Here is a 25,562-nt window from a genome sequence, read left to right as displayed (position 1 = left end):
AAAAAAAAAAAAATCCATTTTGAGAAATCTATACCGTATTGAATGCCAGTTACCAAAATGTTAAATACAAGACCTAAAGGCTTATCAGCTGTCAATATAAAGACTCTGGAAAAGCAATTTGAAAAATTTGAAAAATAATTAAGACACACACACACATTTATTTATGACCAAGCTTGTACAATTCTGAGGCTGTAAAACTAGACATCATATAAAGAAGTGGAATTCATTTTTAAAACATATCAGAATTTCTACCCTGATGTGTGTATTGTCAACTCAAAGTTGTCTGCTTCAGATATACACTTATCCAGGCTAATGTTGTCATACTCAACAATTGTCAAGTCAACAATTGACTTTGCATGGGTTTTGCGATGAGAAAAGTAGCCACATTAATTACTAATCACACTACAAAAGTTGTTAATCAGAAGTAAATGAAATGAAAAATGCAACAACTCGATAGCTACTTATTCAAACACAGTCACTGTATTAGAGCACACGCACGTGTGTATGAATGCACACACACACACGTGTGCACACTCACAGAGCTGGGGATGGAAAGGTGAAGGGACACTACACCAGAATGCTAAAGTTACTTTGTAATGTTTTTGGATTACTTGATACAGCATTGGTTCCCATCCCAATGGCACCTTAAAGTAAACTGGGGAACTTCTATTATGCTGATTCCCAAGCTCCACTCTAAGTCCCCATAAACCTGGGAAACTTTTAGAGGTGGATGCAAAGCCAGTAATTGAGTCCAGATCTGATTCAAAAGGTGTGTTTTTATACTACACCAGACCTTAAACCAAAAAGCTTCCATAGAGTTTATAACTGGGGCCAAAAAGTGGCCAGTTAGAGGAAACTCACAAAAAGCCAGCACGTATATTTTGTTCAGTCAACAGTAGTGTTGTTTTGAAAAGTGCATGCGAACCAGTTGGACATCAGGGAATATCAAAAAGACCATACCTTCTGAAAAAAACAGTCTTTTTGTAATATCTTCCATGGTTAGCTTTTTTGAGGGGAGGAGTATATTTGCAAAATTTGTTAGTTAAAATTTTTTTAATGTTTTTATTTATTGGTATTATTATTTATGTATTCAGGTGTGTATGTATATAAGCTTCTCCAATTCAAAATCAAAGCACAGCCCTGCATACCTACCACAGGGATGGCAGCTTCACATAGTATAATCTTCCAACTAAATGACCTCCTACCTTCTTATTTATTTTTTTACCCTGGGATGCTCGATACAACAGGGTTCACATTTGGACAGGGCTGCGACTCTCAGGTGGGGTTAGAGAACCCTCTTATATCACAAAGAGGCAATTTCAGCCTCATTTGTGACACCTGCTTTAAAACTTCCTTATTTTGGGGGTGCCTGGGTGGCTCAGTCGGTTAAGCGACCGACTCTTGGTCTCGCCTCAGGTCGTGATCTCAGGGTCCTGAGATCGAGCTCCACTTCAGACTCCACATACAGGGGGAGTCTGCTGGAGATTCTCTCTCTCCCTCTCCCTTTGCCCCTTCCCCTGCTCGCGCTTCCTTTTTCTAAAATGAACAAATAAATCTTTAAAGATTTTATTTATTTATTTGACAGAGAGAGAGATAGCGAGAGCAGGAACACAAGCAGGGGGAGTGGGAGAGGGAGAAGCAGGCTTCCCGCCAAGCAGGGAGCCCGATGTGGGACTCGATCCCAGGACCCTGGGATCATGACCTGAGCCGAAGGCAGTCGCTTAACCAACTGAGCCACCCAGGCGCCGGAACAAATAAATCTTTAAAAAAAAAAAGAAATCACATAGATGAAAATCACGAGGTGCTTTTCTTCCCCCTATCAATCATTCCAATAATCTGATAGAGCAATGAATTTTAGCACCACTTTCTACAGATGTAGAAACCAAAGCTCAGGCATGCCAAGTGTGATGTGAGCTCAAAAGCCAGGGTAGGAATTACACACGGGTCTTCAGTCTGCCCATTTAAGGCCTTTCCAGGTTCTCTGGTCTTGAGGGGCTGAGAACCCTCCTTCTGGAAAGCTGAAGCTCCTCCTAAAGGGATTAAGAACCATCACAGCTACAACAGAAGAGCTCATCACTGACTAGTTAAAACACTTAACAGATACAGTTAAGCTCTTCCAGCTCTGACAGTAAGTCTAAAAAGGTTAATGTACTAATCATATTTTAAAGAGAAAAGGATAACTCTTGATAATTTTTCTAATTTATTAGTGAATCTGATTTACTTAGATATAGATGGAAAATACTGATCTTTTTAAAAAAACTATTTTATAAAGAGAATGAAAAAAATATCAAACTTTAAAAGGTTTTAAAAGGTTTGGCTCCTGTGGTAATGATGATTTTCTAATGTAAATACTTTGACTACTGATTTCACAATTTAATCAGAAGAAAAGAACTTCACGTGGCCAATCTTCAGTATTACTTAAAGACTATCATGGGATATGTGTATACTGCACATAAAGAAAACTCAAATTGTTGACCAAAAAATGGTGGATTTGACCTATATCTGACAGTTGCTAATAGGTTTGTGGCTAAAAATCTTCCCTCCCAATAATCTAACAAATTAAATGTATTTATAAACTTTTTAAACAACAAACTGTGAACTCTCATAGACTCTCTGACAGACCTCTTTTCCTTGATAATTTCTCTCACCTTCCACAGACCTATTTAGTCTTTCCAACTTTCTCACTGGTTAACCTTGCTTTCGCTCAGTAACACTGAGCGTAAATGCTATGAGAGAAGCACTTTCCCACCTACAATTCCTTATTCTCAAATTCATCCATTTTCACCTCAACTATACATATCACCTCCCCTGAGATAATTCTAAACTTGTTCTTCTTATTCCTGACCTCTCCCCCAAAGCATCAGTTATTCTCCTGACAACTTAAACTCCCCACTTGGAGAACTGAATTCATAGTCCTCTAAATAAACATGTATAGCCTTAATTCAACTCTTAATCATATGCTCCCACTGAACTGTTTTTCCAATGTCTCATATATGTAACCTTAATGAAATATTTACATTTTCTAATAAGAAAAGTGCCCTCTTAAAATGAGATGCTTCTGAGAGACCGAGGACACCTTCCCAGCTACTCAAACGAGGTCACCGGATTTTAGGTAGCATGAGAAAGGCTGGAGTTACCTCCAGACCACCCACACAGTCATTACCTTATCCCACCAAGTACTGCAAACTCCTTTAAGCAGAACTGTAATCCATTCCCCTAGTATTTACCACAGTGTTTGAAATAGTTAACACCTGTTTAGGACTGAATCCTGTCCCACCAAAATGTGTATGTTAAAGTCCTAACCCCCAGGACCTCAGATTCTGACTATATTAGAAGATGGGGCCTTGAGAGAGGCAACTGAGGTAAAATAACATCATATGGGTTAACCCTAATCCAGTATGACTGGTTTCCTTATAAAAGAGTTTGAGACACCAAGGATGTGAGCATCTATAAGAAAGACCATGAGAGCACAGAGCAAGAAGGCTGCAAGCTAAGGAGAGAGGTCTTAAAACAAACCTGCCAACACCTTGATCTTAGACTTCTAGCCTCTGGAATTGTGAGAAAATACATTTGTCGGTTAAGCCAGCAGTCTCTAGCATTTTGTTGTAACAGCCCTAGCAAACTAATAAAACAGTCACCATTTATTTGTTGGATTGATTACAACTTATAATCTGCTACTTCTTTCTCCTTCTCAGACCACTTTTAAATGCAGATTCATAAAGATAAATTCCTTGAAATCATGGATTCCCTTTCGTTCTTTTTATTGCCAACTTAGTGTTTTAGAAAAGCACTCCTATTTCTAGCACCACCACCCCACCACCCCGCCAAAGATGTCTTGAATTTAGGTTACTTGTTCCTTCAAGTAACAGGCTTCAGTTGGAAGTCAAAGAATATTGAAAAGAAAAAAACCTCCAGACAAGAGTGTCAGTGGCTTTTCCTTTTAATACCTTGCATATGTGTTGAGGGGGGATTGTACGATACTTTCAGGTTATAATATTTTTGGAATCCTCTCCAATTCAAATTTAATCAATGTTTAATTCCTAAACAGAAGAAAAAAAAAAACACTTCATCAACTTGATTTCCAGCCATATGGCTTTCCTCATCCTGATTGTTGATTTTACCCTGAGATAACAGAAACGATGACTGTGGGATGGGGGGGTGGGGGGTGGGGTCTTTATTTTTTTTTAAAGATTTTATTTATTTATTTATTTGAGAGAGAGAGAGAAACAGCATGAGAGGGGAGAGGGTCAGAGGGAGAAGCAGGCTCCCCGCGGAGCAGGGAGCCCGATGTGGGACTCGATCCCATGACTCCGGGACCATGACCTGAGCTGAAGGCAGTCGCTTAACCAACTGAGCCACCCAGGCGCCCGGGTGGGGTCTTTATAACTTATAGTGTTGTCACTTTACCTGTTTTGAGCCAAAGGAGCAAATGTTCAGTAATTGTATACTGAGAGCATTATCTGAGCTCAATGGCTTCACAGACTTTCTGAAGTGTCAACACACGTTTTGTTAGTCAGAAAAAATAATGAACATCAAATAAAAGGATATTACGGACTGAAAGTTTTGTGTACCCCCAAAATGCATATGTTAAAATCCTACCCCCCAGTGTGATGGTACTGGGATGTAGGGCCTCTATGATCTGATTAGATCACGAGGGTGGAGCCCCCACAGGCCCCTAGAGAGCTCCGTCATGCCTTCTGCCATGTGAGGATGCATCGTGAAAACAGCCCTCTATGAACCAGAAAGACGGCCTCCTTGGACAGTGAATCTGCTGACATCTTGATCTTGGACTTCCCAGCTTCCAGAAATGGGGGAAATAAATTTACAAATCACCCAGTCTATGGTATTCTGGTATAGCAGCCCAAACAGACTAAGACAAAGGATCATTTGTGTAAGTAATCAAATCCTACTTAAGATAGCATGTATTATGAAATGAGAGTAACCTTATGGGTCAGAATTACAGACTTTCATCCGACTGACCTGGAATGAAGTTTTAGCTTTGCTACCTAGCAGCCCTGTCAGCCTGGGCCGGGTAACTCAATGCCTCTGATTCTCCAGGCCAACATCTATAAAATAGGAATAAAAATAATGGACCTAAAAAACCTGGCACATTTTGTATGCCTCTGCCATATAAAAAACTGCTATATATTATCTAAGCCTAGTAATACTGAACACTGCTTTTGCTTACTAAAATTATGTCTTCAGAGTAAATTATTTTTGGAAATGATAACAGAAATAACCACATAAGCTTTATGAAGAAATCTGAGACAGGAGTTGAACATATGGCATGCACAAAAAAGATACATTTAAGAATTCACCAAATATTTTTAAAAAAGCAAAATGTCACAGTGGTACTTTGGGGAACGTAACATGGTGAGATAACATTTCTGTAAAAGCAAACAAAAAATGAAGAAAAGTAACTTGATTTAGGTGAAACTGATGTTAATCAGGTATATGTAAATATACTGGCAGAATCTATAGGCATTAATAACATGCACAGCTACAACGCTAGTTTGTATGCATTAAACATAAATCGATGGGGTCAAGATATGTAAATCTTTGCAAATAAGAAAAAAATTTTTAAAAACTTATTCCATTTTTAAGACAATCGCAGAATATTATTTACAGATTTTAATATATCAATATTTTCCAGATATTTTCATCTGAAAAGGAAAAAGTTTTTTCGTGCTCCTCTTTCCTTATTTTTTTTTTAGAGGTGTAATTCTATCAACAAGGTTTCTGGGGCACCTGGGTGGCTGAGTTGGTTAAGCATCTGCCTTTGGCTCAGGTCATGATCCCAGGGTCCTGGGATCGAGCCCCACATCAGGTTCCCTGCTTGTTTCTCCTTCTACCTCTACCTGCTGCTCCCACTGCTTATGCTCTCTCTCTCTGTTAAATAAATAAATAAAATCTTCAGAAAAAATAAATAATGCTTCTGATATTTGCTCAGATCTTTTGGGTCAACTACTCAGAATAACAGTATCAGTCTCTATATGAAATTTCTCTTTTTATTCAGAATTATTACAGGGTAAGAATAGTTCAATGTGACTTGCTTGTGATAATTTCTTTTAAAATTTTAGGCAATTTGCATATAATACCAGAGGTTTAAAAAACAAAAATGATATAAATGTTATAATACATATATATATACACTGTATATGTATGAATATATTTGCATGTATATATTTACTTAAATAATACAATTAATTCTAGGAATATTTATTGAATCTATAAACACTGGGTAACTACTCTCATAGAATTAAATTTCCCTGGAGATTGTGAGCCCATTACAAATGGGACGATGTTTCTATATTCTGTGTATCAGTAACTAACAGTGTGTCAATTGATGTGTTTATAAGCAAATGAATAAATATGAGTTAGTGAATGACTGAATTATGCCATCTTCATTTTCAAGATGAACATAATCTAGAAAGGACAAAAAATGCGTAAGTGCAATGTGCTATGTTTTATACCAATACTTCTCAAGCAATTTGTGGTGAATGACCTTTTTTTTTTTAATTTTCAACCAGTCGCAAATCAATATTTTATAAAATAAAATAAAAATATATTACTAAAGGGGCACCTCTGGGTGGCTCAGTTGGTTAAGTGTCTTACTCTTGGTTTCGGCTCAGGTCATGATCTTAGGGTCATGAGATGCAGCCCTGCTCAGCACAGAGTCTGATTAGGAGTCTCTCCCTTACCCTCTCCCTCCATCCTGCCCTTTTGTTCCTCTGCCCCTTCCCCCACTTGTGCACACTCACATGCACACTCCCTCCCTCTCCAGAAATAAATAAAATCTTTTAAAAATATATTACTGGAAAAAATAAGGAAAAAACCAAAAGACATACAATAAGACATAAAATTTTTCTGTAAAATTGTAGGGAAGTCTCAATTTCTTGTCTTCAACTAGCAATCAGTAGACCACAGATTCTATTTTGGGTAGCAACATTTTTTTACTATTGCCATCATCAACATGATGGGAGAAAACCCTAATTAACCCGAGTAAATGAAAGAAAAGCATTTGAAAACTTTCATTAAAATTAGTTCAGAATAATCTGCTGAGAAAACTGTTATTTTCTTCCTGTACTTTTTAGAATTCTACTGTGATTCACACAACTGACAAAAAATAAAAATGAAAACAAAAAAATTGGGCATCAAACGGTTCTAGTTCTTTTCTGCAAACTCTAGTCATCCTGGAAACTTTAGAGGACTCAAAAGGAGGCTATGTATGTACAGCTTCTCTTCCCTAGAAAAGATTCACAGCACCAGGCACTCTTTTTTTTTTTTTCTTTAAGATTTCGGTTTTATTTTATTCTTAGAGAGAGAGAGCATGGGTGGGGAGGAGGGGAGGGAGAGAGAGAGAATCCCAAGCTGGCTCCATGCTTAGAGTGGTGCTCGATGGTTACAGGGCTCAATCTCATGACCCTGAGATCTGAGCAGAAATCAAGAATTGAACTCTTAACCAAGCCACCCAGGTTCCCCTCACAGCACCAGGCACTCTTCTGATGGTAGGTAAAAAGCCCAACTACCCTGAGTGATAAATGATAAATGCCATAAGCATCTTTCTCATTTCCATTTGCTTCCTTTTCAAAAGAATTAACATTCCTTTGTTGTGTTGTTGGAAATAATTAATTTACAACTGCAAAAAGTACTGATGTCCTACTCCTTTCCCATGCAATTCTGTTTTTATGTTACGTTTCGAGTAACTTTCATAGGTGAGTGACATATTACTAAAAAGTGTTATTGTTTGTGCTAGTAAGCAACCAGAGTACTCCAGTGTTAATACACATACATGTGGTGAAAATATTAAGAAATCACTATAACATTTTAAACTTTAAATTTTAAAAGCTCTGGCATTTTTTTTTAAAGTAAGTGTTCAAAATGTCACTGCCCATGTAAGAAAAATATTCTATGAAATACAATTACATAGCCTATTTCTTAGTGGTTAGGTTCTGAAGTAATCATGAAAGGTATGTAAAAACTGCTCCCGAAAATATCTGCAATAGGTTATATACTACTTCCATATATAAAACTCCATGTGATATGGAGTTTTTTTTAGTATCATCTGTAAGTAAGTCCAACATAGTTTTTCTACTAATGTTGGACAAGAGGATAAATTTCCTGAACACTGGATGAAGTGTTAAGCTTGTGTTTTCACTAAAAATATAATTAAAAAGTACGAATTCATATAAATTAAAAGTGCATAAAATGCCACAACACTGTTCTAAAACAAACACAAAAAAATGTAAGTATGGGAATAAACATTATTTGAAATAAAAATCAGAAGAAAATGCAGAGAATCAACTAAAACATTCACAATGGGCTTTGGCAAAGTATATTGTGAAATTCTACATTGCCATTAAAATTATGTTACAAATGATAGTTAATGACAGTGTGTTTAAAGTATATTTTTAAGTGCAAAATTTTACTACATATATTATATAGCATATGTCTAAACATTTATATGTTATTATTATGTATATACTACACAAATTATACAAGTATTACATAATTACAAACTTTTTTTTTTAAGATTTTTTTTTTTTTATTTGAGACAGAGAGAATGAGAGAGAGAGAGAGCACATGAGAGGGGGGAGGGTCAGAGGGAGAAGCAGGCTCCTTGCTGAGCAGGGAGCCCGATGCGGGACTCGATCCAGGGACTCCAGGATCATGACCTGAGCCGAAGGCAGTCGCTTAACCAACTGAGCCACCCAGGCGCCCCATAATTACAAACGTTTACTAAAAATTATATCACTGCTTATTTAAACAAAAGCTGAAAGGATTTATACCAAATAATATGAATAAAAAGGAAGATATAATTTTGAATCTCCTCACTAGTGATTAAAATTGCAACATCAATACTATCATAATAACAATGCTTCCTTTTAAGACTTTTTGAGCATTTTCCATTTTTATTTCATTTTTTAACAGATACACATTTTTTAGAATATATGCATCAATTGAGTTATCTGCAGGAAATCATCTGATAAAGTATAAAATTAAAAATTTGGATTTTGAGAATGAATAATATTCTACATCCAACTTCCTGCCCCTTATATTAAAGGAAATTATAAGACCAAACCATTTATTTTCAACTTGTAACAAATCCAAGCCTACCTTCTCTCCTAGGTATACTGTAAACCTAATCTGAGATTATGGGATTTCAATATAGATATATTAACCCCCTTCTCCTTCACCAGAGAAAGATCAAAAACAACTAAGGATTAATCCCCTAATTGAAGATCTGATAGACATACCAATATAATGCTCACTAGATAAGTAAAAATACCAAATTCACAATTACATTTTTGACATGAAAGAAAAAAGTATAACTCGTTCATTAATATTTTGCAGTTACACAACTGAATCAAAACCATGGCACATTCAGTCAAAACCTTAGAACCCAAAATCTAGAATTAGTGTGTTTTGAGTACTTCCAGCTCCCTGTCTGGGTATCAAAAACAAGAAATCTCATAGTAAACTTTGTTTAAATTTAATGTTATACATGCATCTTTTAGGGACGAAGAAAGAGACACGGTATCAAAAAAAAAAAAAGGGCAAAAAAGAATGAGAGCTACTCCTCTCATTATATTCTATATGGTAACTAGATATCTAATGCCATTTTCTACAGCTTTTTATAAGCAATGCATTTCCTCCCCTTCCCATTCCACACATTCACACAGTTATATCCCTCTCACTCACACAAGGACACACCTTGGAAGACTGTAAAGGGAATCCTGACCTAGGCTTAGCTCTGAAACAGTCAAATAATGAGAGATAATAGGTCAACATTCAATGTTCATATTTCCCCATCAGATTCTTGGTGACTCACAAGTTTTAACAAAGGATACTAAATCACTTCATTCTTGGAGACTATACAAATTGTTTAATATTCTATAAATTTGTGGTGTTCTTTTCAAATAATGTGTCATTCTATATACAGTCATCAAAAACTGGTTTGACTTTATTCACTTAATTATGAGTCATATTTTGTGAATATAATTATATAGGAAATTAATCTTCTGATTTAATACAAAATAAGATACCATGTTAACCCTGAACTATATTTTTACCTCTTAGGGAATTTATCACCGTCTGCCCCTTCTACACCAAAATCTCCATTCTCATACATTATGGAGTATCTTGTGACACAAAGAATGGTGCAAAGCAAATTTTCAAGAAATATTTATTGAGCAAATATTAATATTCCTTAGCCAACTGACCATAAGCTGATGCTAACCGACTGAGCCACCCAGGCGCCCCGAGATTACTTTTTAGCAAAAATGAACTTCGGTGGATTTCAGGTTAGATTTTAATAAAAAGTGAAAGCTAAAATTGAGACAATCAGAGAGTATATCAAAATATATCTTGGCTAATCTCTGCTAAGGATCAAGACATCAAAGAAATTTTAAAGCATGACATAATCCTGAGACTTCTGAACCCTCTAGATCTGCATTTTTCCTAGTCATAGCTACCAGCACGTGTCTATTGAGCACTTTTTAACCTTGGCTAGTTCTGTGCTCTACGTGTAAAATACAAATTGGATTTTAAAGATTTAGTACCAAAAAAAATGCAGAATGTTTAAAAAAATAATTTTATATTGATTACATGTTGAAATAACCATTTTTGATAAACTGAGTTACATAAAATATATTATGAAAATTAATTTCATGTTTCTTTTTTCTTCTTAATGTGTCTTCTAAAAAATTTAAAATTACACATGATGGCTTGTTTTCCTGGCTTGCCTTCTCTTTCACCTGGGCAGTGCTGATCTCGAGAATGTCTTCCCGTTGTCCTCCTTTTTATTTCCCCTCTTCCCTCTTCTACACTTCCTTTTTTGTTATTTTTTTTTTTTCTACAGTTGCAACAATGACAGGAGGGAGGCCTGGAATAAGGAAGGAAGGCTCTAGCAATTCTGAAATAAAGATTACAAACATGATGGAATACACTCAGAGATTAAATAAAACAAAGTATTTTCATACTATTGGTTCACTAGTTTTTAGAAGATTTTATTTCTTTCAGGACAGAGAGCAACAACGGGGGGGCAAGGGTAAAGGGAGAAGCAGACTCCCCACTGAGCAGAGAGCCCCACCCAGCACTCAATCCCAGGACCTTGAGTTCATGACCAAAGCCAAAGGCAGACACTCAACCAACTGAGCCACCCAGGCACCCCACTAATCTAAATTATTAATAAAATGACAGTTGACCATTGAACAACATAGGGGTTAGGGGCTCTGACTACTGTGCAGTTGAAAATCCACATATAACTTTTGACTCTCCAAAAACTTAACTACTAATAGCCTCTTGACCAGAAGCCTTACTAATAGTATAAACAGTCGATTAATGGATATTCTGTATGTTATTGATCATATATACTGTATTCTTACAATTAAGATGGAGAAAGCTATTAATAAGATCGTAAGGAAAATACACTCACAGTGCTGTACTGCACTGATCAAAACAAACAAACAAACAAACAAACCCATGCATAAGTGGACCCGCACAGTTCAAACCTGTGTTGTTCAAGGGTCAACTGTACATTGTTGTCCACCTAAAGCATCTAAATGCATAGATATTTCTGAACTCCTTTTATATGTTTTATAGTACTTAAGAGTTTCTAATAAGGTGTTTTTATTTGAAATTTTGAATAATCTCAATATATTCCAAAATAAAATTCATTTTCCCAAACAATGAACTTTATTTTAATGAATAAAATATGAATACAAAGTCATATACTCATATTAACTGTACCTCCTTATTGCTGACCTCTTTTTTTCTTCGAAAGTTTATCATTCTTTTTCATCTTCCAATTTCCTTTCCAGATGGCCCTCTCAAAATCTTGTGGTTGCTGCTGTCCTCTTCATTGGCCTATTTACTTTTCCTGCTACCCATTTTCCTGTATGCGCTCACGTATTCCTAACTTTGGATACAATATCCAGAGTATTGTCAAATCTCCCAATCTGAGGACCTTGCAAAGTCACTGGGAGAAAGAGAGAGGCACTGCATTCCAAATTTTTCAAGTGCCTTAATAATCTGTGTAACCATAAGTAATCATCTATACTTTTCTTAATTCTGATTACCTTACGGTCTCTTTTCACATGCACCATTTCCTTCAAGTAGGTTGTCAGTTCATGAGGACAGGGTCTGTGTCTTGTTTTGTTCTTCAACTTTTTTTTAAACCTCCTAAAACACACTTAGATACAATAGATTCCCAATGTATAGTGGAAGAATGAATGAACAAGTGTTCAAAATCACAATTACGCTCAGAGCAGAAACACTACCGAAGACTATGAGAAGGACAAGAATGGCGAATGATGCAGCACAGTTCTGAATAAAAGCATTGTGTTTTTAAATATTCCCTATGTAGGGAGCTGCTGTGCAGGTGCCTATTTTATTAGACAAATGTCACTGACCTAATGATGTACAAATCAAGTATCTTTTTCTCCATTTTTTAAAGAAGGCATGTTGGTGTAAGTGTGGAGCAAAAGGCTTGTGTTCAGATCTTTAGTCAGACATCTGACAGCACTTTTGACAAGCCATCCGTCTGATCCTCAATGTCTTCCCAGATATTACTATCTGGGATAATAACACATTCTTCCAGGGTGTAACAAAGATGAGGCACAATATGACTAAGCACTTAGCAGTCAGTCTGACCCATAACGGATGATCTATAAATGGAATGAGGTCATAGCAGCTACAGCAACATATCCAGCAATAATAGCTATTGTCTGTCTACCTAACTGGACTTCTGACTTAAAAAAAAATCTTGAACTAGACAAAAGAAATATATTAACAAACACTTTATAACCTTCTTTAAGTCTGAATCATTTACTATTATGTTTAGGAAGTATTTTAGTGTAGTATCCTATATTAGTTTCCCTGGTTCTGATCAGTAACTTCTTACAAAACTCAACTTGGGTTGCAGTAACCATTGCAGAGTTTATTTCTATATTCCCTGAATATTCTAACCAAATAGGATCAAGATAAATGCAAACATTACTTATCTACAGCTCTCTTTATGATGTTCCAAAAGAGAGTACTAAAATCCTACATAAATGAAAAAAAATTCCTTTATGACATCAGTTAATTATAAACCTCTAGAAATGTCATTGGTACTTTTTATCACGTTTTAAAGTTTTCCTTTCCACCTTCTTCCCTGTCTGCAATTATGGATTTAAAAAATCCTTTCTCTAGGGGCGCCTGCATGGCTTAGTTGGCTAAGCATCAGACTCTGGATTATGGCTCAGGTCATGATCTCTGGGTCCTGGGATCGAACCCCTCATGAGGCTCTGAGCTCAGCTCAGAGTCTGCTTGAGATCCTCGCCCCTGCCCCTCCCCTTGTTCAAGTACATGTGCCCTATCTCTCAAAATAAATAAATAAATCTTTTAAAAAAATCCTTTTTCTAAATTACACTTTAACACTCAGCCTTTCCTCACAATGCTTTAACTTCTCAATATCAGCAACCTTAGTAAGCCACATGCCTTCCCAAACTCTAAAATGTGTTCATATTTGACTCTGTTCCACTATCAAAATCTGGAAGAATAATATTCTCCTCTGACCAAAGACATCCATCCTTGCACCTTTCTCATTCTATTAAAAATAGTAAACTTGCTATTAGTTTTCATCCTGACTTCAGGCTCTCAATTCTTAACCTGTTCTTAGTTCATTCATCTCCTGGAGCTGACCTTGTCCCCTTTCCCAGCCCAAATTTATGGCCCTTCTTTTCTATAACATACTATGTTAGAAAGCCAGGCTCTTTGTTTTGCATTATGCGTACCTTGCTAATCTTCTCATCAAGTAAACTTCAGTTGTTTGCTAGACCCATTCAGATTATAGACTAAGTACTGCTAAAGAAAGTGATGCAATTGTCTTGACTAAAATGTGACAAATTGTTGTCAATTTTGCCAAGTTTCCCCTTATGGCTCTAGAATCTTTTTTACAGACCTCTTGCATATTCTTGGCTATATTCTCCAAGCTCCTATCCCCATACCAGTTCTTCTCAATGTATGACCTTGCACTTAACCTGAGAAGACTAAAGTAAAGTCACCATTACATGCCAAACTCCCTGCAGGCATGGAGTCTTATTACCACTGAATCTCCATCCTCCAGCACACAGCTGAATAAATAAGGAATTCAGTTAACTAATAAACTGACTGAATTTCTTTCCTCTTCTAATACACAAACATCTTCTTGTGCTAGCACTGATCACACTAACCCCTCAGAACATTCTGAAACTTGCTCCTGAAAATTACCATGCTCATCCTTACAGTTCCATCTGTTCTTGCTAGGGGATTCCATCCTGAAAAAAGTAAATATGCATTCAGATTTTCTTTATTCTGGCTTAAAAATATACCCTTTACTCAATAATATTACTCCTTGAATAATATCTCAGTCCCACGATTAGCATTAAACTTCATTTACTTCTTGTCTTCATATCTTCAAGACCCCAAATGACCTTAAACATGGGCAACGGGACTTCTTTCTGCTTCTGTTTAATTCTAATATACATATTTTTTCTCAATGACAACTAATGGATTTTTCAACATTTTAACTGAAAAAAAAAATCGGATAATCTGAAAGAGTACAATGAAATCTGCATAACGTCTCCTTGCATTCAAAAATTAACAAATGATGATTTGTTTCAGACACATCACACACACATTTGATGATGACTCATAAGAACGCATGACACTTATCACTACACTCAGCTTGCATCTCCTAATATCATTTATTATCTAGCCTATATATAAATTTCCCCAATTCTACCAAGATTTGAGCCTGTTTCTTTTTTTAAAATAGGATCAAATACAGCTTCCAGTATTGCATTTGTTTTTCTTTTACTCTCTTCTAAAGTTTTTTTTTAAAGATTTTATTTATTTATTTATTTATTTATTTGAGAGAGAGAGAGAGAGAGAGAGCACACATGAGAGGGGGGAGGGTCAGAGGGAGAAGCAGACTCCCTGCCGAGCAGGGAGTCCGATGTGGGACTCGATCCTGGGACTCCAGAATCATGACCTGAGCCGAAGGCAGTCGCTTAACCAACTGAGCCACCCAGGCGCCCCGACTTTTACTCTCTTCTAATCTGGAAAATTCTCCCTACCGTGGTGTGAAACTTTTGAAGAAACTAGGCCACATGTCTGGTATGTTCAATGCAGAATACTAAAACTTGGAAATTTGTCTCTTTCCTCAAGGTTTAGTTTAACCTGTTCCTCTTTCCTTCTCTTTTTCTGTAAACTGAAAGTTAAGTTTAAACAGGTTTTATTAGATTCAGCTTGAACATTCTAGCAACAATATTTCAAAACTGGTGCCGGATGGAGACTTGATACTGCATCCATCAGGAGGCTTATGGCATCAGGCTCTCTATTAATGAAGCTAGGGTTGATAACTTAGTTATTTAAAAAGACAATAGCTAGAAGCAATTAAGAAGTAATATTTGAGCACCATGAGAATACGTTACTGCCCAAAATACTTTTAACTAATGATTTTAGCACCTGTTGATGATTCTTGACAGAATTATTTATTTCATTGGGAGTTATAAACTAATTTTCTAATTCTAGCATCTCTTACATAAATCAACCCACATCGTTTTGTAAAGAATTGGTCCCTCATCAACTAGAAAAGAGTACTTCCTTAGAAAAACAGGCTAACCATTTCCTTCAATTTAATTATTATCAGAATTATTTCCTGTTTTGGGTTTTGTTTGTTTTTGAGTTTCACTATGGACTCATGGATTTTACTTCACTCAATGTTTTACAAACTGTTACAGTCACTCTTGTTGGAGCAGGTCACTGAGAAGATGTGACAGGTGGTTGACCCTCCAGCTGGACCCAGGCAATCAGATGCTCCTTACCTCCTCCCCTATCCTTGAAATGTACATTTCACCCACCATTCCCACACTAGGAGCCACTTCAAGTACACAGTCTTAAGAGGGTAATGTGCTGTTGAGCCCATCCCGACTGGATACATGACTGAACCCCACTAAGGTAGGTATCTAAACTTTTGAGATTCTGGTGGATAGATACAAAGATCGATGAACCATGAGAGACTATGGATTCTGAGAAACAAACTGAAGGTTCTAGAGGGAAGGAGGGTGGGGGGATGGGTTAGCCTGGTGATAGGTATTAAAGAGGGCACGTATTGAATGGAGCACTGGGTGTTATATGCAAAGAATGAGTCATGGAACACTACATCAAAAACTAATGATGTAATGTATGGTGATTAACATAACATAATAAAATAAAATTAAAAAAAAAACCAAAGATCTACTTGTCTTGTGACCACCCTATGCAAATTCTCTTGCTTATTAAAACTGCCACCTACAACCTAGACCGATGTGCCTTTCACTTCAGTTTCTCTTTACCCTCGGAGTATGGGGGCCAGTTTCAAATTTCACCCAAGAAACTCCTGAGGTTGCAAACCAACAACACTTGATGTTCAAATTTATCTGAATTTGGCAATGGGAAGGCCCTTCAAACTGGCTCTCATTTATAGTTACAATTTACAAATAAAGTTGACACAATCTTACTCATCTTTGGACATTTCCTTACTTTCTGGCACAATGAGATATCCACTTGTACTTTTTCTGCCTAGACTTAAAATCAGCCAGTTATCTAAAAAGCTCTGGTCCCCTTGAGTAGGAAATGGTATTTAGAAACCACAATTTGTGCACTGGATGTGCTCACTGCAACCAGAGACACTGTTTAGAAGACTTTTTCAGGAGACAGAGCTAGTAAATTTATTTATTTTTAAAAGCTTTATATTTTAATATGTGATAGCTTAGCCCCTTCTTTGCTCTTCTTTTTTGGAATTATCCTGGCTATCCTTGCATGTTTATTTTTCTATATGTAATTAAAAATCAGCTTACCTAGTTCCAGGAAAACTTTTTATTGTCTTTCTATTGAGATCGGTTACATGCACACACACAGAGAAACACACATACAAAAGTATGTGACACATACAATCTTAGGGACTGACCTCTTTATGATGTTGTCACATCATATCCAGAATTTTTCCTTTGTTCAAGTTCATTCAGGTCCTTTTTAAAATCAGTGGATTTTAATTACAGATTCCACCCACCATTCCCACACTTCTCAAGCCTCACCTTCCTATAAGCCTAAGAAGCATTAGCCCTATTGAACAACACTTCTCCTTTACACACACACATTTTCCTAAGCTTCAGTGGGTATTCTCCTCTTCCTCTTTTTCTGCTTTTAACCAGATCCTTTTACATCCAATCAAAAAAAATGCAGGTGTTTCCCAAATTTTTGCCTTTGAATGAGTTATTCCCTCCTAAAGTTTTGGCATAAATGAGTTCGTAATATCTCTATCTTTCAGCATGTTTTCCAGCTTTAGAGCTGAATTTCATTGCACATTGGTCATTTTATCCAGGAATTAATGTTGGAACTTCAAATCAGTGATATGTCCAAAGCTGAACCATTCTCCCAGCAAGTCAGTTTCTTCTCTAGATATTTTTATTTTTTGGTTTTGTTTTATACCACTAGTTTTCCTTCCTCCCTCCCTCCCTTCCATCCTTCCTTCCTTCCTTCCTTCCTTCCTTCCTTCCTTCCTTCCTTCCTTCCTTCCTTCCTTCCTTCCTTCCTTCCTTCCTTCCTCCCTCCCTTCCTTCCTCCTTCTCTCCCTCCTTCCTTCCTCTTTTTCCTTCTTTTTCTTCCTTCCTTTTAAAGAAAGAGAGAGAGCTGGGGGGAGGGGGAGGGGGAGAGGGAGAGAGAGAATCTTAAGCAGGCTCCATGCCCAGCATGGAGCCCAACTCAGGGCTCAATCTCAGGAACCTAAAATCATGACCTGAGCCAAGTTCAGAAGTCAAACCCTTAACGGACTGAACCACCCAGGCACCCCTATACCACTCGTTCTCGAGTTATCCAGATTCCAAACACAAAGGCAGATCTTAAGGGTCCTTCTGCCTTGGCCTTCAGATCCACTGTTTTTATGGACTTGCAGATTTACCATCATCTTTGCAATCCATTTCATCACGTTCATTTACACTACCTCCACGGTGGTTTATGTTTCCCACTCTTATCGCTTCTCGGCCTTTTGGCTAAGATCAAGTGTAGTATCTGTTCTTATCAGTTTAATGTTTCCCATTCTTTATTGAAAAATAACCACTTTTCATGTTCCAAGGAAACTACTTAATAATGGAAGACTTTTTCACACATCTGAAACAATTAAAAACAGTATCCTAAAAATAACATCTTTCAGTTATATGTGTTTTATGTTATTAACAAATGGATAAAATGAGCTTGAAGAAACTGTGACATCCAAATATGTGTTAACAGTGAATTCTGAGGTGGAGATGATGTTGATAGTGAGATGCTGGTAGACAGAAGAGACACCTATATTTATAGACTTGCTGTGTTATGAAAATTGGTGGTTCTGTTTTCCTTGTGCAGAAGACTAAGTTTTCACTTCACACTGCAAAAGCCTCAAGTATAGATTACACTTTGTACTTAGTAAGTAAATATTTGTTGAGTGTTTCCCCCTGGTCATCTAGAAAGCCACCTGTAGATGTTGAACCATCTAATTTTGTCTTGACCATAGAGTACCAGTGGCTCCTGACAAATTTCCATGATTTGGTTCTCTTTAGAAAATCCTAGAGTCATGGAAAGATTTGTGATGTTGTGGCTACTTGAAAGTCCTTTCAGGACCAGTAAATGTCTCTGTGTAAATGGTGCCATTTTCTATTATTTTTGGCCACAGCACTTACTACTAGAAGTGACTGCAGTAGTTTTAAGTTATGTACCAAGAATAAAGATGCAGCAGTTGTTTTAGATTAGCTGATACAAAACAAACAAAATTCTCTCCACAAATGGAACATCCCTGTACAGAAGGGACATAAGGTATCAATTCGGACATTCCTGTCACTTCCCCTTTACTACCTGTGGTGCTTCAAACAAGTTACATATCTAAGTCTCAGCTTCCCCAAAAATGTAAAATAATGATATTACCTACTCATGGAAGAACAAATGGAACTACATTCATTTGATACATCAATAAATGTTAGTCTTACTTTTCTGTCCCGCTCATCTTGATTAAAGAAAACATAGCCCTTGCCTACTCCAATCTGGTAACAATTTCCAAACTGACTCAAAAATATGTTGTACCTTTAACAATTTAGCATATAACTATCAAAATGTGTATCTATACACATGGATTCTGTATGAATGCAATTAATTTCCACTCTTAAAATTTAGACAAAATATTCAACTATATTATTTTAAGTAAAATATATAGAAAGAAATTGATGAGTTAGATGTAATGTTATAAAACATATTTATGCAAATAAAATCTCGAATTTTTCTTTATTATGAGGGTGCTTAATGATGCATTCCATTGCATCTTTCGGAAAAGCAGGACAAGGTTCCCATGTTCTCCATTATATTTCTCTCCACTTAGATTTATACATGATCCAAGGAATAAATCTTACAGCCTTGACCCCAGCTGAAGAGTCTCCAAGGACAGTCTAGAACACTTTTATCCTAAACACTAAATAAGTTCTTCCATTGCCTTCTCTGCAGCTTGGAATGGATAGAAAATGAAATCAACACATTTATATTCTCTAGGTTTTAGCCCCAGAAAACAGCAAGATAATGCAAAACAAACAAAAAAGTTTAATTTGTGAGAGAATTACAAAAACACGAAATCAATTGTCCATAAGTTAACTGTTAACAGAAGTCTAACAAAACAAATGAACAGCAACAAGGACAAAAAAAATGCCCCAATATTTTCTTGAAAAACTAAAATCTAGAAGAATAAAGTAAAACTAGTAGAAGCTGGCAATGGCTGGGTTAGATATATCTCTTCCACAGGTCAAAATTTAATAATAAAAATAAGAGTGATTACACATATTATATTTACATAACACTTGCTAAATGTGTAACTAGCTTTTGGTACATACATTTTATTTCATAATTATTGTTCTCAAAATCATGGTGTAGTGAAATGACTTGCCCCGTCATCAAAAATGTGCAAGTTTATGTTGCCACTGCCAATTACTAAAGAGATATTTATTCAATTAAAAAATCATATTAAATTATGAAAATGGGATTTTAAAGGCACCTGTGCAAGTCACTAGAAATAGCAAATAATAATAATAATATGAAAGAATAAGAAAATAACAATAACTTCAGATCAGTGAGGAATTTTTTAAATTAGTTTTTAATTATATTCCAGAGCTCCATAAACAAGTTTCAGGAATAAAATTCATCATTATTGCAGTTTTTTATGCACAAAATAGAATTTTCTTAATGACAACATGATAGAAGAAGTGAGGAAATGACTGTATTTTTTAAAATCACAGCTAATAAGCATATAAAAATAAAAGTTTTCAAAAGTCAGAAAGAATAAATAAATTTAAATAATGTGTTTTCTTCAATTTCCTTTCTTTCATGCAAACTATTCTAAATATCTGCTCCTCTTCTACTTCCAATGTAGAGCTTTACTTGATTTGATGCACTGTATAATTAGTTGCTTGGAATACCAGTAAAGAGTAAACAAAGCATGACCATACTCTTACTCAAGAGGAATGCATTCAAGAATGTAACAGACATCGGAGCTTTTCCATACGCTTTATATTAGCTCATTTAAAAAATGACTATTTTACCTAAGAAACAGTTATTCATATAGCACATGATTCTTTTAACTAGGAAAATACAATATTTGTGGCATATCATATGTATGTGCATTACTTTTCTATTTCATTATTCTTATATTCTAAAGGCATCATTTGTTTGCATAAATATAGTATCTCTTTTAAACAGTAGCCTTTCATAAAAATTAGAGAAAATAAATTGGCCATCTTTTTTTTAAAAAGGCAGTATATTTTTTGTGGTTAAGAATATAAAGAGTGCTTCTATAAATTATGTGTTTGAAACTTTCCCCCTCATACGTAACACCACCACAGTGTGGCTGCCTCATGCAAACTAAGAAAAAAAATAAGTGTGCTACTTGCTTGCTTTTAATCATATAAGGGTAAATATAAGGAAAAAAATAAATGTTTATTTTTAATGATGAAAATTTCATTCAAAAATGTTTGGACAAACCACACACTTAAGACAGGACTCCAACTAACGGTTTCTTTTTCTATAATGTTCAAGACTGGAACAGAAACTGTAAAATTAATTCAGTAATCCAGGATTTTTCAAAATGTCCAAATGTCGGCATCCCACAGAAAAGTTCTAGGAAATTTAACAGTTGTTTTAACTTTGTGATGATTTCTTTGCCAAAATTTAAATGAAACTCTCAAAGTCGGCTAACAGTCCAAAAACCAATTTAATTTATACATCTTCTTACCCTCACCCATCACCTCTACCTCCCAGACCCTTTCTCCCTGCAGTTGAAAATAATTTGCGTGATTAAGCTGATCAGAATCTGGGTGGGTTGCTTACTAAATGGAAGAACAACATTATTTTTCCATAAGAAACCAGTAGGCGGTGCTAACTCTAGGATACTACGTGCAAAGATTTTAAACCAAAACACACATAGACTAGGTGACCAGTTTAAAGAGTTGTAGAATTCCCAGTATATTCATGAAGGAGGAAATTTCAAAAATTTGCATGTAATAGAATTTAACATAAGTATGAAATAAAATGAACTATGACTATTAAATAAATGAAAACCTAACATGAATTAAAGGTTCTTAGTATGATCTTTAGTTACAGAATTCAAAGCACAGCTACATATTTGTTCCCACATTAAAATGCTATGAACATCTTCATCTGCCCCATTATAGTTTCAATCTCATTTGGAAACATCATACAGTACAGCTCAAGCACTGCTCCAATCTTAAGACCCAATTACCCCCACCTCAGGGCAGCAACTCGTCTTCTAAATGAAAATTCTGGTTTGATTACTCAAGTTTTTTCTTTCTACTCATCCTGTTTCTCCTTTTCAAAAGAACTTAATGATTTACAGTACATATAAACTGCTAAGAAATATTATATACATGCATTCACTTGCCTTTTTAAATAAATGAGCACTTCTATTTATATACATTATGATAAAAGTGATTAAAAAGTGGCTTTTTAAATGCTTTTGCTAGCTGCTTAAACCATATGAAAGATTATATTGTAGTAATGGGCTCACTACACACACACACACATCAAAAATTAAAGCTTAGTAGTAACAATATTTGTGCCAAATCTTAGAACTATACCCTTCGTGATATCAAGTCTGGTAGTCCACAGACAGGACATGAGCTGTCTTCCTTATATAAATGCAACAGGACTTTCTTAACAGAGAAAAGCTACCCAGAGTACAAAAATAACTCAACTGTAACTTCCAAACACCACTGAGAATGCACTGTGAATTTTTTTTTAAAAAGCTTTCTAGACATTGAAATAAATTTTAATGTTCTACAGATAAATGATCATTAGTACTCCTAACTCTTTCACCACAAAGAGTAAATAAATATAGGCATAAAACTTTTCATTCCACCAGCTGAGGTGACAGACTTACAGAAATATTTGTTTTAAAAGCCATAGTTTAAGTAATTAACCCATTTGTTACGGGCCCTTTTGTATGCTGGTATTTGTTTTGTCTACAGATACTCTAGAAGAAAACTTAATTTTAGAAGTAAAAAGTTATTTCCTTTGCTTCATATTTACTTTAACAGAATTCAAATTATATACATATGACAAATTTAAGGCTAAACTTCTCATTTAAGAAAAAAAAAGAAAGAACATCAGAGCTTCAAAATCAAATCATTTAAATAATAGTTACCCTCCAGATTTCAAGATTTAAAGTATGACAAGAAATTTGTTTGGACAGCAAGTTTTCCAGCAGATTCTGTCACTGTGTTTAAGTACAGAAAAAGCTTTTTTATTATCAACTGGTACGTCTCCAAAAAGCAGTGCTAGATGATACTGGAAATATGTAACAGGACAATCATAAAATATCTTAAACTCCACAGAATACCGTCAACACCGAGTACTGTAATGCTACCAATACACTGAAATCAATTACACCATCACCAACCCCGACCCCTTGCCCTGTGCTCAGTTCTCAGGGGAAAACCTCTGGAACCACTGATCAGGTGGTTAAAAATAGGAAAAACGCTGTTGTCCCTTTAAAACTTAAATAAAAGGCTAATTTGTACCTAAGGGGTGTAGTCTCATTAATGCAAACTAACAGTTACAGCCTCAATTTAAAACCCAACTGACCACCACAGAAAGTTAACTATTTCCCCAACCCCTGGAAGACGCCAGCGAGCACTTAAAACCAAAGCAACACGACAGGGAAAGAAAAGATCCAAAGACAACACCACTAAGAAAGCAAAACCCTTCGGAACAAGCACAACGGGCTGGGAAAGACCTACTGCGTTGTTTACTCGTGGCATAGAGGAGGAGCAGGAGTTGAGCGTGAGGGGGCTGGTGCCATCCTCAGGGATCTGGAAATGTCTCGAGCTCCCGGCCCGCGTGGCCAGAAGCCAGCCCCTTCGGAAGATGCTGCCCCTGCCGCTTCTCCCCACGTCTCCCCGGCGCTCCGAGGGGCCGCCCCAGCCGACCCGCGCCGCGTCCTCGGCCCTCGCCCCTCCTGCTCCGCAAGTGGCCCTCGAAGAACTTACAGGGCCCGCGTCCCCAGCCGGCACCGCCGGCGGCGCAGACACCGCCCGCCGCGGAGATGACCTGGGCGCAGCCTGGGGAGGGACTGTATTTTGCGCACATCCAAAAAGGATCCCGAGGCAGGGAACGGACTTTGGCTTTCCCTAGCTCCGGGCACGGCTTTCCCCACGGCGGGCTCGGACACTGCCCGGAGACGCGCGCGGGAGCGCGCGCCAGCGCGCGCGCGCACACACACACACGCACACACACACACGCACACACACACAGCTTTCTTTGCGAGAACCAGTGTTGCCATTGCAAACCCGGGAAACGCCTCCAAGGGGACCAAGTACCTGCTCTCTGCGAGCTGCTCAGCTGTTCACTTCATCCTCCGTTGACAAGGAAACCAAACCGCACTTCATTTTTTTTTTTTCCAGAAAAACCTTCCACTGCCATCATTTGAAAATTGATTTACGGGGAGGGGAAGGGGAGGAAGAAGGGATAATATATAGATATCAGGATATCTATCATAAAATTATCTCGGTTTTTAAAAAAATTCAAATGTGCAAAAGTCACAGTTAATATAAAGGAGGAAAAAAGTATTTTGCTTAAAAATTATCCCAGTAACCAGCTGCAAGAAAAGTTTCATGTTATGAATGGGTGTCAAAAACAGGAGGGAAAAAAACGAATTTGTTCTCACCGGCTTCCAAAAACGGCACAAAAAGATAGAAAATTAATGTTTTTTGCTCAGTGGTTTGTACCAGTATTGCAAAACCACAAACTTGTAAACACTGCCGTAAAATCCCACCTATACAAAAATCTTATCAGAAAAAAGAGTATGCAAAAAAAAAAAGAGTTAGAAACATGCTTTTTATTTTTACAAAGGAAAAAAAAATAGGCACCATACTTCACATCGCTTTTTCCATAAAACCAGTTGCATATTTTGCTGGACTTGGGAGTCGCTCCCAGCGGGCACGGTCGCCGCGGACTCCCAGACACAGCGCCTTGTCTACAGAACCATCTCATGCTAGAAAAACTTGGATTCAGGAAAAGGCTCAAAACCATGCTCCTCCAGCTTTCCCAAATATAAACAATAATCAAAGAAGTGGAAAAAAAAAGAAGAAAAACAAAAACAAAAAAACAAAAAAAAAGGACAAAAAAAAAGAATAGGACAAGAATGCCACTGAGAAGGTACTCACCGAGCGGGAGTAAAATGTTGGAATAAAAATGAGATTTAGTATAAAATACAGTATGGCGGTGGAAGAAGGAATGAAGCGCGTTTTTTTCTCTCAGTCTCTGCCTCGGGCACTGACACGTGACTCGGAGCCAGGCTGACTTGCAGGCAGCCTGGAAGGACTGAGGCTGCGAGGGGGGAAGCCCCACGGAGCCCAACTCCGGCGGCGAGGCGGCGGCGGCGGCGAGCCCGGCGCCTGGGAGCGGCAGCACTAGGGGCGGCAGCGGCAGCTCGCGGCGAGGCTGCCTCCGCTGTGAGCCCAGACGAGCAGGTGCCCCTCACGCTGAGGCTGAGCACACGCACACGCACACGCAAGACAGGCAGGGCGCCGGCGAGAGGGGGAGCGGAGCGGGGTTGGGCCGGAGGCGCGCAGCTGCCGCTGCCTCTGCCGCCGCTGCCGCTGTTACTGCTGCTGTTGCTGCTCCCGCTCCCCCCACCCCCCACCCCGCCACCGCCTCCGATGGGGAGCGCGTGTTCTGGGGCAGCTCTGGGTGTGCTGTTCACACGCCTTAGAGGAGGTGAACAACTTGCTGCTCACCTCAAAGTTGTTGTTGCTTGCCACTTGCTTATTCATTCATCTATTTTTCTTTTTTTTAAATCTCTAGGTAGTTACCCGGGGAGAGATCCCACCCCTTTCTCTCCCGAAGTTTCACTATTAAAGCCCTATTTAACTCGTTCATTTTTTTCCTCCCTGATTTCCCATTTCTCATCCCTCCTAAGCTGCCTTTGCCTCTGCTGTTCCCTTCCCCTAGATCTGCGCTTCCCCCTCGCG

At 37.3% G+C, this 25,562-nt stretch overlaps 1 protein-coding gene and 1 pseudogene across 1 annotated transcript in view; one reads left to right on the top strand and one right to left on the bottom strand.

Moving 5' to 3' along the window:
• RALYL (RALY RNA binding protein like) overlaps positions 1-24,777 on the bottom strand; it is a 680,251-nt gene extending 655,474 nt beyond the window's left edge. Inside the window, exons 1-2 of the mRNA XM_021688194.1 lie at positions 24,756-24,777; positions 23,910-24,005 (exon numbers count right to left, since the gene is read on the bottom strand). The gene's annotated coding sequence lies outside the window, so the exon portion shown is untranslated. The remainder of the gene's footprint in view (positions 1-23,909; positions 24,006-24,755) is intronic.
• Positions 18,037-18,149, top strand: LOC123324804 (annotated as a pseudogene).
• Positions 24,778-25,562: the final 785 nt, after the last annotated feature.

This window comes from Neomonachus schauinslandi, chromosome 4 (assembly GCF_002201575.2).
Source record: "Neomonachus schauinslandi chromosome 4, ASM220157v2, whole genome shotgun sequence".
Lineage (NCBI taxonomy): Eukaryota > Metazoa > Chordata > Mammalia > Carnivora > Phocidae > Neomonachus > Neomonachus schauinslandi.
This window is presented reverse-complemented; position numbering and strand designations above follow the sequence as displayed.